This window comes from Budorcas taxicolor, chromosome 15 (genome assembly GCF_023091745.1).
Source record: "Budorcas taxicolor isolate Tak-1 chromosome 15, Takin1.1, whole genome shotgun sequence".
In the NCBI taxonomy this organism is placed as follows: domain Eukaryota; kingdom Metazoa; phylum Chordata; class Mammalia; order Artiodactyla; family Bovidae; genus Budorcas; species Budorcas taxicolor.
This window is the reverse complement of record NC_068924.1, coordinates 4,717,901-4,731,842: the sequence shown is the minus strand read 5'-3', so window position 1 is coordinate 4,731,842 and position 13,942 is coordinate 4,717,901. Positions and strand designations below refer to the sequence as shown.

At 40.7% G+C, this 13,942-nt stretch overlaps 1 protein-coding gene across 1 annotated transcript in view; it reads left to right on the top strand.

Annotated features, from left to right (window-relative positions):
* DYNC2H1 (dynein cytoplasmic 2 heavy chain 1) overlaps positions 1-13,942 on the top strand; it is a 376,760-nt gene that overhangs the window by 244,688 nt on the left and 118,130 nt on the right. The window lies entirely within an intron of this gene.

Here is a 13,942-nt window from a genome sequence, read left to right as displayed (position 1 = left end):
GAAGATCATAGAGCCAATAAGAGGCAGGACTGATATTTAAATTGTCTGAGTAAAGACATGGCTTCTCCAACTGCTCCTCAGGCATGAATGTACTGCTAAGCTATGTGTACCAAATTGTGAACTGTTATATAGGTTCATTGTGGGTCAGCTTATGGAAAATTATTAAGGCTCTTAACAATTTAGTTTTGGTAATTTATGGGCATCCTAGCTAGATTATCATATTTAGCTCCACAGTTTTGTATTTGTTTACTATTTCAGCCAACATTTATAAAATTGATAGTTTTCTCTCTTATTATTCACTAATTTTTTCCTCTAATTATTTGCTGAAATGTTCCTTGTGGAATTTTAATGTTCATTTTCACATCTTTGTAAACAATGTTTGAGTATATAAATATATACTCATTTGCATAATACATAAATATGTATAACTTTTCTGGAACAAATGAGATCTTAACAACCTCTCTTCACCTATGCTAGCTGAAGACACTCTCTGGTTCCTTTTCCCTTTGTCATCCAAAGTGTTAAGTCAGATAGTCCACGAGAGAATATAAACTCCTACGTGTTCCTTAGCTTCATAACATATTTGATTACACTCTTTTCTTGTCCCTCCATCCTTTTTGTTGACCTAAAATAGTTATTTTTTAATAAGTCCACCAATAACATAAGAATGTGTACATTTGAGCCTGTGTGTGTGTTGTATATGTGTTTGTGTGTAATTTTACAATGCTTGAGCAAAAAGGTTAAAAGAATTAAAAAGTCATTAAAAGAATAAAAGTTTATTTTATAGAATCCAAGAGAGTATTTACTTTAGGAACCTTATAAATAGAAGTTCAAGAGTCTGTCTTTAACTTCCTGTTATTAACATAACATGTCTTTCACAACTTCTTTCTCAGTATCATTCAGCTTCTGAAAGAATTTAATTTAGCTCTGCTTGGATCAAATGTCTAATGAAGCGAAAGAGTAAAGTAGGATAGATATAGCCTTGGAGACATCAGGGAAGGATAGAAGACAAGAAATAGAGAATACTGAGCATCTTCATCGTATGGAAGGGCCCACCAACCACCTTCTTTTTGTACCTTCTTTTTCTCCTGGACCATGGATGGCTGCCACTGATGAGAGCTCAGAGTGTGTGGACTTGGCACTAAATCATAGCCTTGAAAAGTGAAAGTGAAGTTGCTCAGTCGTGTCCAACTCTTTGTGACCCCATGGACATAGCCTACCAGACTCCTCAGTCCATGGAATTTTCCAGGCGAGAATACTGGAGTGGGTTGCCATTTTCTTCTCCAGTTGATCTTCCTGACCCAGGGATCGAACCTGGGTTTCCTGCATTGCAGGCAGACACTTTACCATCTGAGCCACCAAGGAAGCCCAGTCATAGCCTTGGTTTTCCACAAATCTTCTATTACATTTTAGTCACATAGGTCCAGGGTTTGCATGTTATGCTAACCTGAAGTTCATCAGTCTAAGTGGAATCTCAAGAATTAGGGATTTCAAAGCAAACTAGGCAGACAAACATTTTACATTTATGTTAACTCTGTGGTTTCTAGGGAAGTAGGACAGAGGAGCCTGGCCAGCTACAGTCCATAAGGTTGCACGGAGTTGAACGTGACTGAAACAACTTAGCACAGTACTGTAGGAAGATAGACCCCAATCTCGTTTTCCCAGATAGTTCCAGAAGCCTAACATAGGCTTCATTTTTGCTTTTTACTTATTCTAGTTAGTATGACAAATAGTTCTCCAAAAGTTATTTTACTATGAGTTAATCTCTGGTGTTTTTTCTTGTGTTAGTATTTAAATTTTTATAAATATTTATTAAATGAAAAGAGGATAACATGTTCTTCCTTGAAGTTTTTTGGTGACATACTCTCTTTATATTTTAACTGTCAGTCTGGTTTACTGTTAATTTATTTAACTATTTAACAATTCTTAATTATAATTTTTATACTTAAACAGCTTTCAGAGTACATCAATTACTGCAACATCTCTTCTTCATAATTATAAACATTTATATATAAACTGATAAAAATGTCTACATTTAGAGCATATTTAGAGGTTTTAGAGTACAAGTCACATTTGTAGCCACACTGAGAATGCTTGTTCTTCTTGAAAGTGAATGTTCAGATATGAAGAAGCCTGACTGACACTGAATAGAAGAATTCCTTTATTGATCATATACAAGTTCAGGGATATGGAACTGATATTAAAGCAGGTATTTGATGATTTGGCATTTTTAAATGAACTGAGTACATCCCTCCTAGGCAGTTACCACATCTGGTTTATAACAGTGTTAGTGATGCTTATTTACAGGTGCTGTGAGTCAGCTGTTATTAGCTTTTTTTCTTTCTTGCTGATAGGGATATTTATTATATTACATATTTATAGTATGATATTAGTGCTTATGAGGCTTCTCAGGTGGTGCTAGTGGCAAAGAACCCACCTGCCAATGCAGGAGACATGAGAGATGTGGGTTTGATCCCTGAGTCGGGAAGATCCCCTGGAGGAGGAAATGACAACCCACTCCAGTATTCTTGCCTGGAGAATCCCATGGACAGAGGCATCTGGCAGGCTATAGTCCATAGGGTCACAAAGAGTTGGACACAACTGAAGTGACTTAGCACATTATTGCTTATATTCGTTATACTGTGCATTAGATCTCTATAGCTTATTTATTACTTGTTGTAAGTTTGTACCCTTAAACACTCTTATCTCCACCACCCTCATCCCCTGGTAACAGTCATTTTACTCTGTTTTTCATTTTGACTTTTCAGATTCGATAATTTAACTTTATCTGTCTGACTCATCTCAAATAGTATGTGTGCATGCTAAGTTGCTTCAATCGTGTCTGAGTCTTTGTGACCCTATGGACTGTAGCCAGCCAGGCTCCTCTCTCCATGAGATTCTTCAGGCAAGAATACAGGAGAGGGTTGCCATTTTCTCCTCCAGGGGCTTCCCAACCCAGCGATTGAGCCCGTGTCTCTTAGGCTTCCTGCACTGGCAGGCAGGTTCTTTATCCCTAGCACCATCTGGTACGCCCGTCTCACATAGCATAATGTGTTTAATGTACATCCATGTTGTCACCAATGGAAGGATACCCCCCTTTGTCGTGGCTGAAGAATATTCCCTTGTGTGTCTGTTCTACATCTTTTTTATTTTTTCATTCATTGATGGGCACTTGGGTTGGCTTCATGTCTTGGCTATTGGGAACAATGCAGCCATCACCATGAGAGTGCACATATTCTGCTGAAATCCTGTTTTCATTTTTGGGGTATATACGTAGAAGTGGAATGTAAAGACTGTATAATACATGTGTTTTTAATTTTTAAGGGAATTCCATTCTGTTTCCTACAGTGGCTGCACTAGTTTATACTCTCACCAGTGGTACATGAAGATTCCCTTTTCCTGACATCCTTCCCAACATTGTTACTCTTTGCCTTTGATGATAGCCATTATGACAGGCGTTTGGTGATATCTCGTTGTGGCTTTCATTACCATTTCTCTGATTAGTGATGAGCATCTTTTCATGTGTCTGTTGACCATTTTGATATACTCTTTGCCTCTTGTTCTTCGGCCTATTTTTTAATTGGACGTTTTTTGTGTGTGTGATGAAGGTGACTAAATTCTTTATACATTTTGAATGTTAACTCTTTATCTGATATATGGTTTGAAAAAATTGTCTCACATTCTGTAAGTTATCTTTTCATTTAGTTAATTGCTGGTTCTGCTATGCAGAAACTTCTGATTTTGACGTCACATTTGTTGATTTTTTTGTTGTTTGTCCTTTTGGTGTCATATTAAAAAAATCACTGCCAAGACATTGCTTCTTCCCTACATTTTCTTCTAGGAGTTTTATGCTATCAAATCTTATGTCTTTGATCTCTTTTGAGTTAACTGTTGTGAGTGATGTGAGATAGTATAATTTCATTGTTTCGCATGTATTTTTCCAGTTTTCCAGCACCATTAGTTGAAGAGACTACTCTTTCCCCATTGCATATTCTTGGCTCTCTTGTCAAATATTAGTTGACTTTATCTACTGGAATTTTAATTCTGGACTTTCTGTTCAGTTCCATTGGTCAATGTGTCTGTTTTTGTGTGAGTACAACACAGTTTGGTTCTTTTTTAGAATTTCAGCCTTTGGTAAAATACTCCTTAGTTTATTCTTAAGGTCATTGTATTGTCATTTTGAGTTTTCTTGTAGCACACTGAATTTCTTCATAACAGCTACTTTTAATTCTTTATCAGTTATTGCAATATTCTGTGTCTTTAGGTTTGACTGCTAGAAAATTGCTGTTTTCTTTTTGTAATACTTTATTGCTGGAATTTTTCATGGTGTTTGATGAAAAGTGCCTTTGCCATCGCATTTGAGTTAGTGAATCTCTTTCTCACTTAGTCAAAGAGTTTGTTTACTGTGGTTCTAACTGTTCAATAGGTTGGTAATTAGGAGCCTTTTTGTTTCCCAGAAGGTGGCAGTATAGCACAAGTTTTTGTTTTTTCTTATTAGAGAGGACTTAACTGCTGCTAAGCTGGGGGACAAGAGCATGCGTTAAAAAAAATGTAAAAGGGTGGCAGCTAAGTTGGAGGAAGTGTGTCCTTAGCACTTGTGTATTTGGCTTACCCATGGCCCAGTAGGGGGTGTTTCAGTCGGAGGGCTTCCAACAGTCGGAGGGCTTCCAACAGTCGGAGGGCCAGCATCCTGGGGCAGACAGTAGGAAGCTCTTCCCTCGTATCTTTTTGTCGGCTGCCTCCCTCTCCCTTCCCCCGTCACTGCCCTCTGTTCTCAGAGACAGCAGTGAGCCCTTGCTGCAGAGCCTGAGGCCCTCTCTGCCTTGCCTTCTGCTCGCTCCGCCTCCTCCACCAGGAATGTCATGCGGTTCCACTGCCTGATGCTCCGCTCCTGCCTCAGCGCCACCTCCGCTCCTTCAGCGCCACCTCCACCCCCTCCGCCCCCCTCCGCCACCTCCAGCCCCCCTCCACCACCTCAGCGCCACCTCCGCCCCCTCAGCGCCACCTCAGTGCCACCTCCACCACCTCAGTGCCACCTCAGCCCCACCTCAGCGCCGCCTCTGCCCCCTCAGCATCACCTCAGCCACCTCTGTGCCACCTCCGTGCCACCTCTGCCCCTTCAGGCCACCTCCGCCCCCTCAGCGGCCCCTCAGCGCCGCAGCCGAGCTCTGGTTCTGCTGTCTGCTCCCTTCTGGTGCAGGTGTGTGGGTCTCATAGGTGTCACGGTGTGACGTGCAGAGTTGCTTTTTTTTTTCTCCTTTCCATTTAGAGATGTCCAGTTAGTTGTAAATCAAAAAGGAGAGAAAAAAGGAGTGATTCATATTTCCATGAGGCTGGTGGTCACCTTTCTGATTTTTTGTTCTAATCTGTTGCAGTATCTCCACAATAAGGTATTTCATCGACACTAGCTATTACACTGTCCCTTTTTCCTTCAATTCTTCCACCATGTTATAAATATTGTATGGATGTTGTAGCAGTAGTCAAATTGTGAATGTCAAAAGGAAGAAAATTCTTTAATTGGTTAATGATTTTGGCTGCCTTGGGTCTTCAGTCACTGTGTGGGCTCTCACCGCGGTGAGCGGGGCTTCTCTAGTTGTCGTGTGAGGGCTGCTCATTGCCCTGGCTTTCTGTCTTGTGGAGTAGGGGTGTGCAGGCAGCTTCAGCAGTTGTGGTATGCATGCTTGGTTGCCCCATGGCATGTAAAATCTTCCTGGACCAGGGATCGAACTTAAGTCCCTTACACTGGCAGGTGGATGCTTTACCACTGGACCACTGGGAAACCCCAAAAGGAAGAAACTATGGGTTTTATTTTACGTTGTTTTTAAAGTTATTTTTTATTGAAATAATGTTGCTTTGCAATATTGTATTAGTTTCTACTGTATAGCAATGGATCAAGGGACTACCATAGAGAGTGAAGTCAGAGAAAAACAAATGTCATATATTAACACCTATGTGTGGAATCTAGAAAAGTGATATAGATGATCATATATGATCATACCATTTTATTTTTGATGATGGAGAGGGGGAGATATCATCTTGATATATTAATTTGATATATAAATGAATATTATTTCTAATAACAGTTTTTATTTGAAGTGTCCATGTAAAATATCTAGTTTGAAATGTCTACTGGGAATTTTGACTAAATAAACACAGGAGAGAATTCAGATATAGATATATGATTTAAAAGGGGTTGACAAACAGCAACATATTTGTGGGAGAGAAAGTCATGGGAATCAGAGATTATAAGAAAACACTGATAGAGCAAAAAGCGAAGATACCTGAAGATAGAACCCTGGGAAATACCTACATTTAACATATATGTGAACCTGGAATGGTTTTAGAAAGAGTAAACTGCAGTCGGAAATTAAGACAATCAGAATTTTAAAGGCAGGTTCCAAGGTGATGGTAGTGTGTGGCAAGAGTTTTAACCAGAATGGAGGAGGAGTTATCAGTGTTAAAGTTTGATTAGAACTGAGAGTAAGTCATGTGGCTTCCCAGGTGGCTCAGTGATAAAGAATTGCCTGCTAATGCAGGAATTGAGGGTTTGATCTCTGGGTCAGGAAGATCCCCTGGAGGAGGAAATGGCAACTCACTCCAATATTCCTGCCTGGAAAATTGCATAGATAGAGGAGCCTGGTGGGCTACAGTCCATGGGGTCGCAAAGAGTCTGTCTGATATGACTGAGCACATACCATGCACACACACACGGGCTTTGACCAGTTTTTCAAGACTTTCTAGAGCCTCTTCCTGTAGAAATTTAGAGGATAGCTATCAAATTACAGTGTTTGGGGAGGTGGAGAGAGGAGAAGTTGTGCAAGTGAATATTGTTGTTATTCAGTCCCTAAGTCATGTTTGACTCTGTGGCTTCATGAACTGCAAACACACCAGACTTCTCTGTCCTTCACTACCTCCCTGAGTTTTCTCAAACTCGAGTCCATTGAGTCGGTGATACTGTCTTACCATCTCATCCTCTGCCACATTCTTGTACTCCTCAAAGATTGCCCTCAATCTTTCTCAGCATTAGGGTCTTTTCCAGTGAGTCAGCCCTTTGCATTAGGTGGCCAAATTATTGGAACTTCAGCTTCAGCATCCATCCTTCCAGGGAATATTCAGGGTTGATTTCCTTTAGGATCCACTGGTTTGATCTTCTTGCAGTCCAAGGGATTCTCAAGAGTCTTCTCAAGCACCACTATTTGAAGGCATCTATTCTGTGGCACTCAGCTAGCAGCCTCCTATTTTAAATTCAGGGTTCAGCTGAGATTTTCCTTCCTCTACAAGATGTTTCCTTATCCCTTCAAATCTGGACTTGCTTCCCTGGTGGCTCAGATGGTAAAGAGTCTGCCTGCAGTGTGGGAGACCCAGGTTCAATCACTGGGTCAGGAAGATCCCATGGAGAAAGAAATGGCAACCCACTCCAGCATCCTTGCCTGAAAAATCCCATGATGGAGGAGTCTGGCAGGCTACAGGTCATTGGGGTCACAAAGAGTCAGACACGACTGAGTGACTTCACTTTCACTTTCACTTGTTTCTGTGGTATACTGTTCTTAGTTCAATAGAGCTCTTACTCTATATTGATTTTTAACTGTTTCCTTGTGTATTTCCCCAAGAACAGAGGGATATAGGTATAAGATTAGGTTGCTAGCTACTGCCAGAAATGTGGTAGGCTTTCAACAAATATTCACTTACTGAGTGAATACCTGAAACTACCAAATGGAAAGCATCAATTCTTCGGTGTTCAGCCTTCTTTATGGTCCAACTCTCACATCCATCCATGACTACTGGAAAAGCCGCAGCTTTGACTAGACAGACCTCTGTCGGCAAAGTGATGTCTCTGCTTTTTAATATGCTTGCCATTTCCTTCTCCAGGGGATCTTCCTGACCCAGGGATCGAACCCGGGTCCCTGGCATTACAGGCAGACGCTTTTACTGTCTGAGCCACCAGGGAAGTCCAATATGCTTGTCTAGGTTTTCTTTATCATAGCTTTTCTTCCAGGGAGCAAGTATCTTTTAATTTTGTGGCTGCAGTCACTGTTTGCAGTGATTTTGGAGCCCAAGAACATAAAGTCTGTCATGGTTTGCGTTGTTTCCCCATCTATTTGCCATGAAGTGATGGGACCCGATGCCATGATTTTAGTTTTTTGAATGTTGAGTTTTAAACCAACTTTTTCACTCTTACCTGCCTCCTGAGAAATGTGTACACAGGACCAGAAGGAACAGTTAGAACCAGACATGAAACATTGACTGGTTCAAAATCAGGAAAGGAGTAGAAGGCTGTATATTGTCACCCTGCTTATTTAACTTTTATGAAGAGTACATCATGTGAAATGTCAAGCTGGAAAACTCACAGGCTGGACTCAAGATTGAAGGGAGAAATATCAATAACACGAGATATGCAGATGTTACCACTCTAATGGCAGAAAGCAGAGAAACTAAACAGCCTCTTGATGAGGGTAAAAGAGGAGAGTGAAAAAGCTGAGAGTATTGAGTAGAGTTCCTTGTGCTATTAATATATTAGTAGGTCCTTATTAGTTATCTATTTTATAAATAATAGTGTATGTCAACCCCAATCTTCCAATTTATCCCTACCTCCCCGTTATCCTCTGGAAATCATAAATTTGTTTTCTACATCTGTAACTCTATTTGTGTTTTATAGATAAGTTCTTTTATACCCTTTTAAGATTCCATGTATAAGCGATGTCATATGATATTTATCTTTCTCTGTCTGCCTTATTTCACTCAGTATGACAATCTCTAGGTCCATCCATGTTCCTACAAGTGGCATTATTTTGTCCTTTTTATGGCTGAATTTTATCTTTTTTATTGTTAAAAATAAGTTCTAGTTGATACAGCTTGTTTTGTTAAAAGTTTTTTATATAAGAAAATGAAAGCTAAACATAATTAAGTTTAATATTTAAAATCATGTTCTTGGGACTTCTTTCATAGTCCATTTAGTTGGGAATCTGCCCTGCAGTGAAAGGGATGTGGGTTTGACCCCTGGTCAGGGAACTAAGATCCCACACGCAGTGGAGCAGCTGGGCACGTGGGCGGCAACTCCAGAGCCCATGCACCACAGCTAGAAAGTCCATGTGCCACAGTGAAAGATTCCATGTGCCACAACTAAGACCTGACCCAGTCAAACAAATAAATATTTAAAATAATGTTCTTTAATCAATAAGTCCCTAAATTGTTATCATTAGTGTGTGTCCTTGTTTACCAAGGTGAGGCAATATCTTCTGGGAACATATATTGATTTTTGTCTGTCCAGATACATGATACACTTAAAATAGCACTCGGGAAATTGTCGATCTCATTATTTTGCTTGGTTCTGGTAGAACTGTTAATGACAATGCCATTTCTCCATCCATCTCTTTCACATCCCTTATCCCCTCCAACCAAAACTGAGCAGAAAACAGTTCTCTTACATCCTTGGTGGAAGTACAACAGCAAAGTCACTAATTTTTTCCCTGGATTAATATTTAGATGCTGAGACCAAACAGGCTGTCTTTTCATTGGCTTATGTAAGTGGGAATATTAGAAATCTATTCTTGATTATGGCCATACTTGGAGTGAAAGAAGGATCAATAATAGATTAACCTCAGAGACACATAGAGCGATGAAAAGAGCATTATTTCTATGCTTACAATAAAAGAGTCCAAGTTCATGACTTTTCTTGAACCTGTTGGAGAGATGACTTCGCAGAACAATGACCTGAAATCTAAGGAGAGACAGGTGCCTACAGGTGATTATAAGATACAAGGGTTTGTCTACCTGGAGCAGGTGCAAGCAGGAACTGGTAGGAATTAAGCTTAGTGAATTGGTCAAGGCCACAGGCAGACTGGTAGAGAATGAAGGCCGCAGATAACAGAGTGAGTTCTATTCATGGTCCTCTATATGGTGAGAGTACTTAGAAAGCTTCCTTTGTGGTGGGTGGCCCAAGGGCAGAGAAGAGTATCATTTGGGAAGGAGGAGAGGCCTGGAACTCTGTCCCCATATACTTCATGGGGCAGAAGCCTTATCTGTGGAGAGAGATGAAGAAACACAATGAGAAGGATAAAAGCCGCTCTTGACCTTATAATGAAAGTGAAGTCACTCAGTCGTGTCCGACTCTGCTACCCGTGGACTGTAGCCCACCAAGCTCCTCCATCCATGGGATTCTCCAGGCAAGAATACTGGAGTGGGTTGCCATTTCCTTCTCCAGGGGATCTTCCCGACCCAGGGATCAAACCCAGGTCCTCCCACATTGCAGGCAGACGATTTAACCTCTGCACCACCAGAGATGCCCTTAAATACAAGAATCCAAGTACTAACATCAGAGTTTTCAAGGGAGGAAAGGAAGCCAGGTTGAAAGAAGAAGTGGGAGGAGACGGGAGAGAGGGGGCAAAAGGGGTGGCCTTATAGACATCTCCTGCTACCTACAGATGCCCAGGTGTTATGGGACTTTTCCCTGGGCCTCCAGAGAAGGGAGGACTGGAACTCGGCCCTACCAGAAATCATACCAGACCAGAACCAGAATTTGAGTTCTCTGCCAAGAGGAGGTGATCAGTCTCCAATCCTCAGCTCAGGCTGAGGGCCCTTCGACCAGATTCCTGCATCCAGGACCGGGGGACTAGAAAAACAGGGAAGGATAGGAAGGGTTAAAGAGAGGAAAGAAGGAAGGGGAGAGAGGTCAATAAAGTCTCTTGACCTTATAGTACTGAATAAAACTCAACTAGGAAAATGGAGTAGGGAAAACTCTCTACCCCTCTGTTAGGGAAAGGAATGTATGCCTGAGTTATAGTTCAGAGGGGCCACATCCCTGAGCTCTGTGGGCACAGTATCCACCTATGACTGAAGTCAAATCAGATCAAGAATGCTGTCATCCCTTCGCCACCATCAAGAAAGAAGTGGCAGTGATTTCAGTGCCAGGGGTTATCATCAGTGCAGGCAGACCCTCTCTGAGACACACTGGCAAACAGAAAAAAATCCTCCACCTCTATGGGAAGGGGCTGGAATCTGTGCAGAACTACAGCTGGGACGAGGGAAGGGGCTCTGAGAAAGCCACGTCTCTAAGACCCAGGGACACAGTGTCTAGCTAAGACTGTTAGTTGTACTTATTTATTTGCAAGATCAAATGGTTTCAACTGTGATATAGAAATTATAAACATGGATAAAATGAAAGTGCTAGAGATACAGTCTACACTAACAGAGGTGTAGGATTTGTTTGACAAGATAATCAATAGGCTTGAAACAGCCGTGGGGAGAATCACCGAAACTGAAGGTAAATCAATAAAAATTACCCAGACTGAAACAGAGGAGAAAAAAGAGTGAAAAAAAAACATGGAAGAAAGCATCCAATATTGTGGAATAATATGGAGCAGTGTAACAATTATGTAGTTGGGATCCACAAATCCATGAAGTTCAAAGAGCACCTTGCTGCATAAATCCCCATCCTACTAACACCAAGAAAAACAAGCCCACCTAAGCATAGACTATTTAGACTGTTGAAAACAGAAGTATAAAATACTGAAGACAGTGAGAGGGGGAGAAGACACATTGCATACAAACGAACAAAGACAAGTAATAGAGCTGCCTTTTTCTCAGAAGCTATTCAAGGCAGAAGACAGTAGAATAGTGACTTTAAAGTGCTGAATGAAAAAACTTTCAACCCTGAGTTCAGTGCCTAGCAAAATATCTTTCAAAACTGAAGTGTTGAAGTTTTTCTTAAATAAAACCAGAATTTATTGCCAGCAGATTTACTCTACAAGATTGTTACAGGAAGTTTTTCAGGCATAAGAGCTGTGGTTGCAGACAGAATGTTCGTTCAATACAAACAAATGAAGAGCTCTAGACGTGGAATACGGAGAAGGCAATGGCACCCCACTCCAGTCCTCTTGCCTGGAAAATCCCATGGATGGAGGAGCCTGGTGGGCTGCAGTCCATGGGGTCACTAAGAGTTGGACATGACTGAGCGACTTCCCTTTCACTTTTCACTTTCATGCATTGGAGAAGGAAATGGCAACCCACTCCAGTGTTCTTGCCTGGAGAATCCCAGGGACGGGGGAGCCTGGTGGGCTGCCGTCTCTGGGGTCGCACAGAGTCGGACACGACTGAAGCGACTTAGCAGCAGCAGCAGCAGACATGGAATAAAGTGAGCTAAACTAAATTTTTATTTGATTTCTTTGAAAGATAACTAACAGCCTAAAACAGAAAGTACTAATAGTTTCAAACTCCTGTGGGTCTATAGTATATGTAAAAATCAGACAATAACAAAAGCACAGAAGTTAGGAGGAAGGAATTTAGAGTATACAGTTTAACTTCCTTAGAGAACATGTAGAGCAGTATGTGCGTTAGTTGCTCACTTGTGTCTCACTCTTTGTGATCCCATGGACTGCAGTCCTCCAGGCTCCTCTGTCCATGGGATTTCCCAGGCAAGAATACTGGAATGGGTTGCCGTTCCCTTCTCCAAGGTATCTTCCCAACCCAGGGATCGAACCCAGGTCTCCCACTTAGTAGGCAGACTCTTTACTCACTGAGCTACCAGGGAAGTCCTGCGGAGCAGTATAATACTATTTGAAGGCTGACACTGATTAATTAAAGGTGTAGAGTATAAACTGTAGGGTAACCACTGTTTTTTAAACAAGTTGTAAATAATAAAGTAACGTGGAGATAAATGAACAAAAGTGCTCAATTGAAGATTAGAGTTAGATATTAGCATATTTTATGACCATTGAGAACAGAATATTTTTATCCAGAGTGCAAATAATGTGATGTACAGAATGAACTGTAAGTATAATACTATAGGGGAGGGAACAAATTTTTTTTTTCCCAAATCTTCTAGATTCTCATCTGTGACTTTATTAGAAATACAGGTTAACAAGAGAAAAGCCTGCAAATTCATGTTTTGCATACCATAGGAACCTTCACAAGAAAACAAAGAAGCTGTTAAACTTGAGCAATTTTAGGCCAGGTCTGATGAAGGGTGAAAGGTCATGGAAAAATGTGAATAGGACAGAGTGGTATGAGCTAAGAATTACAAGCTGGGGGAAATTTAGCATGGCCTGCTTGTTAAGATTTCTCTGTGTTCTTCTGACTTTAAAGATCAATATACACCTTTCCTCCAGATTTATAGTGAGGATACCTCTCACTTGAGGGTGTTATCACTGTTCAGGAGAAGAAGGTCCTTCCTGTACTGGCTGTGCCTGTAACTTATAATACCCTATATGCCAAGGTGCCATATTTAGGGGTAGTGTCCTGAATCCCAGCAATACTCTTTTGTTAGTATTAGTGGTGAATGTGTCTTGAGTAAGCTATGGGTTTATGACAAATTTTAAGGTGATGGGCAACTTAAACATGTTTGATGACTGAGATAAAGCAACCAATGTAGAGGTGGAGATTGGATGTGCAAGAAATGGGTTGATACATGCAAACAGGGAGACTTGGGCAGGTATGCTAGCCTTGTAAAAACAGAAAGGATAATTCTTCCTTAAAGATGAGATGAAAAAGAACACAGGTCACAAAATGAGGTGTTTTGAAGCAGAGAGGAGAAATTTGAGGATTCTCGTGTCCTTGGTTTTCTGAATCTTCACACTAAAAGGTGAGGTTAGAAGTTTAGGAAAGTGGGAAAAGTTTAGATAAGTCTCTGTGTTCAGGGTTTTTTCAGAAAGAATCAGTGATACGTCAGATAATGTTCAGTGAGAATGGATAGCATGAATTTGTAGTGAAATGTCTTATCCTGTTTCCTTTCTCAAATATCTAATTATTTTCTAGTTGTTGGTAATGTCTACTTTTTGTCTAGTACTTAAGGGATGATAAAGATATTTTTAATCTTTCTGGATCATTAGCTTTAATTTTATATATAGACAATTTTAGTGCTCATGTGAATTATCCTGCTACTGAGATGTATTAAAATTTCATCTCTAAATGTACTAGTATTGCCTATATTTTAGTATTAGCCATTCTG